Source organism: Drosophila suzukii, chromosome 3 (genome assembly GCF_043229965.1).
Source record: "Drosophila suzukii chromosome 3, CBGP_Dsuzu_IsoJpt1.0, whole genome shotgun sequence".
Lineage (NCBI taxonomy): Eukaryota > Metazoa > Arthropoda > Insecta > Diptera > Drosophilidae > Drosophila > Drosophila suzukii.
Window position 1 is genome coordinate 51,311,089 of NC_092082.1, and position 3,680 is coordinate 51,314,768.

At 43.0% G+C, this 3,680-nt stretch overlaps 1 long non-coding RNA gene across 1 annotated transcript; it reads right to left on the reverse strand.

Annotated features, from left to right (window-relative positions):
• Positions 1 to 488: 488 nt before the first annotated feature.
• LOC139353254 (uncharacterized) lies at positions 489 to 2,347 on the reverse strand. The gene is made up of 3 exons (XR_011604437.1): positions 1,233 to 2,347; positions 1,050 to 1,141; positions 489 to 995 (listed from the first exon to the last, which is right to left on the reverse strand). It is a non-coding gene; the product is annotated as an uncharacterized lncRNA (long non-coding RNA).
• Positions 2,348 to 3,680: the final 1,333 nt, after the last annotated feature.

Genomic DNA, 3,680 nt, shown 5'->3' on the forward strand with positions numbered 1-3,680 from the left:
AAGTTAGGCTTAACTATTCTTATTCCAAAGTGTACCAATAAACACCTATGCACGTCACGCAAAAACCACAAAGTACCATCGTCTTTTTGCTTATCCTTCGTTCTTGGGACTTCATCTATTTCAGCGAGTCGACCTATCAATGTCCGTCTGTCCGTCCGTTTCTACGCAAACTAGTCTCTCAGTTTTGAAGCTATCGGGCTGAAACTATCCCAAACGTCTTCTTTCTTTTGCAGGTAGTACATAAGTCGGAACCAGAAGGATCAGGCAACTATATCTTAAAGCTCTCATAGGAATAATCGAAAAAAAAAATGTTACAAAATTATATCTTTGGTGTATTTTAACATATACCTTCTACGCTTGGAAATAACATTTTTTAATTAGTTCGGAAATTCGAATTAAATTTTATCAAAATCGGACGACTATATCATATAGCTGCCATATGAACGATCGGAAAAATGGTGGGAAAATAATATGAAACAAATTATAGCTTCGGTGTTTTTTGACATATTATCTTATACTATTTGGAATATAATTTTTTGGTATTTTTAAGAACTTCGAATTAAATTTAGTAATTATAACTGGCCTCCGACGGAGAAGTCTATGTCCCAGCTGAAATTTGAAATCGTTAATTATATGTTAAATCCATGGCTTTATAATGTAAATTTATCCGGAATTAGATCCGAGAGCCTTAGTTGTTCTCGTCTTTAGCCTGTAAGAAAGGTCGTTATTGTAGGTTCTCAAAATATTGTACGTTCTCGAAATAAATAAATAAATAAATAGTTAACAGCCTGTCCCTGCTTTTCCCCTGGAGCTCCTCAGGATTAGGTGACCCGACATTCGCGCATCGCATCCCTTGTTGTGTTATACGAGCTCTACCAATGCATGAATGGTACAAAATTTTATTCGCCGCGCCTTTAGCCTTTTCCAGTGGGGAACGTGTTCTCCGCTTTGACCGCGTAAAATTGAAGACGGCGGCAAAGTTTTGGTCTTGAAGGCTAAAGATAGATAAATCGGTTAATATGAGTACAAATGTAAATAATTATACTTACCGTGTTAATTAATTGTCTGTAAAACCTGAAATGTGTTGAGTTGGAGATGAAGCGGTCGTATGGGTGGTGCCTCCAAGACGTCCCTCGGGGCACTAATGAAAGGGTGGGAGTATTGTTGTAACAATATCTAATACCACTTTTTCGTAATTTTGTCCAAATTTCATTAAATTTGTTTTTGTTTACCTTTTTGTTGTTAGAGATGTGTGTTATCGTTAGTATCGTGAGACGTGAGTTATCGATATCAATGTTGGGGAACTGTTGGGACATTGGGGGTACTCCGCCCTGACAATTCCGTAACATTATGGCGCCCAAGTTAAAAAGAAAATAAAATGTCGAGACGATGGCGTCTCGCGATATTCCTTTTTTTTCCCCCTTATTGCAGCCCCCTCCACCGATGGCTTGCAGGGAAATGGAAAGTTGCGTGCATCTGCATCGTATGTGGTTGTTCTAGGGATAGTAAGAATGAGGGGAGGCAAATAGCTCCGGGTCACAGACCGCAAATGCCGGGTGTCCTGCGGGTGGCATCTTGGCCCAGAACGGAGAAGATTTGGACCCGCAGGTGTTGATCCTTTGTTTTGGTTTCGTGGGTGTGTTTGATTTTTCACCACGGTGCTAAGCTTAAATGTGTGATCGTGACCCGGGTAGGATTCGCGCTGCACGGTCAACACGAACTGGGAATTAAAACACGCGCGAAAGCAAATCCTCCAGGACTCAATAAGCGGCCGATGTCTTTAACTGGCGACTATCAACCTGAGTCGTCGATAGACAGTCCAGTTAACGAGCGGCTGAGTAGGAACAGATGTCGAAAAAAAAGCTTAGTGAATTTTTCGACACGGAGTCCACCGGCGGGTAGCTAGTTTCATCTCCCCTGATTAGAATCTGAAAAGGAAAGGAAAGAAAAAAAAAAGGATTAATAAGGTCTTATATTTAGGGCGATTTTTCTTAGATCTAGGGTTAATTTTTCTAAATCTAGGGCGATTTTTCGATTTTCAAAGGTAAATACCCTAGCATATGAAAAAAAATTGTAAGCATCAACGGCGCTTTATCTTGAAATTATGGTGAAGCGCCTTAAAAACAAGGGCAAGTGCCCAAAAATTAAAACAAATTTTTATAAAAAATCGTGTTTGGACATGTTTACTGGCTCTCGGCAAACATTATCTGCGGTACTTTATCCAGGAATATTTTTAGTATTATTTGACTTAGTGTCCTTTTTTTACTTTAAGTTGAGAGGGTGAGGAGAAGGCAAGGTTATTATTCGGCGGCTCATCGCATGTTGGTAATCCTGCTAATTAGAATCATTAAACAGAATCAGGGAAGTGTAAATATAGATATCAAACAACTTACTTTTTGAGAAAAATCTTCGTGGTCGCTGAGAGAGTCGAACTCACGGCCGCTGGGTCCGCAGTCGAGAACACTACCGCTGCACCACAGACACATCGCGCTAGGCGATTTTGGATGATTTTTTGTTCTACTAAATAAGGCGATTTGCCCTAAATATGAGAAAATATTAAAAGCTCGGTTAAAGTCGCCCTAAATAATAGAAATAACTGGCATTTTAGAAAAATTGACCCTAAAACATATTTTCTATGTCGATTTTTCCTATATTTAGGGCGATTTTTCTTAATGTAGAGCGGCATGTCCAGGAAAGTCCAGAAGGCCAGTGATCGATTCCGGAAACGACGAGCAAAGAAGCGAGAAGTAGTTGCCGCTGTTAAGCGCAGTCAAAGGAGGACCATCGACCATTCGCTGAAGTCCTGACCCAACAGCTGACGGGATTATTGGACACGGGAGGGAGTGTTAGTCTTTTGGAAAAAGGAGGACGTGAGCTGGTGGAGGCGTTGGATCCGTCCAAAAAAACCTCTCCGTGGTCCGATCGGCGTACGGAGACGATCGCTCGATCATAGGCCGAGTCGAGTTACCTGTTGAATATACTGTTTTACGTGTGTCCTTACCTGGAACAGAAAGTCTACTTTGGAGTGAACTTCTGGCAGGCGTTTGGCTTGGCTCCGGCGGTGATAGGCCACGGCGATGCCGAAATCGTGAAGAAGGCTTACGAAGTCCACGCTAGGGGGATGGAGCATTATCCCGAGCAGGAGGATGACGTCGAGGACAAGCCGTGTCCCGAATCCTGGGAGCTATCTGAGGCCGACGCTCGACAGCTCAAGGAGATCCAGGAGGCGTTTCTCACGTTCGAGAAGGATGGGTTGGGAACGACAAGCCTGGAAAAACACACAATCGAGCTGATTGAAGGAGGCAAGGTCTTTGAGGATCACCCGTATCCCATGTCGCCCGCGAAGCAAAGGGTGGTGGAGGATGAGGTGGACAAGATGTTGGCTGTCGGAGTTATCGAGGAGAGTAACAGCCCGTAGTGCATCCGGATGACGGTAGTGTCCAGACCTGGAAATTATCGGTTCTGCTTAGATGCCCGGAAATTGTACGATCTGGCCATTAAAGATGCTTACCTTCTGCCTAGTATCGATGGCATTTTTTTTCAGAATCGACCAAACATACTACATTTTCAGCGTGGATTTTGGATCCGATAAGCAAGGAGTTGACGGCCTTTACGGTTCCTGGTCGGTCTCTCTACCAATTTCGGATGATGCCTTTCGGACTCTGCAACGCGGCACAGCG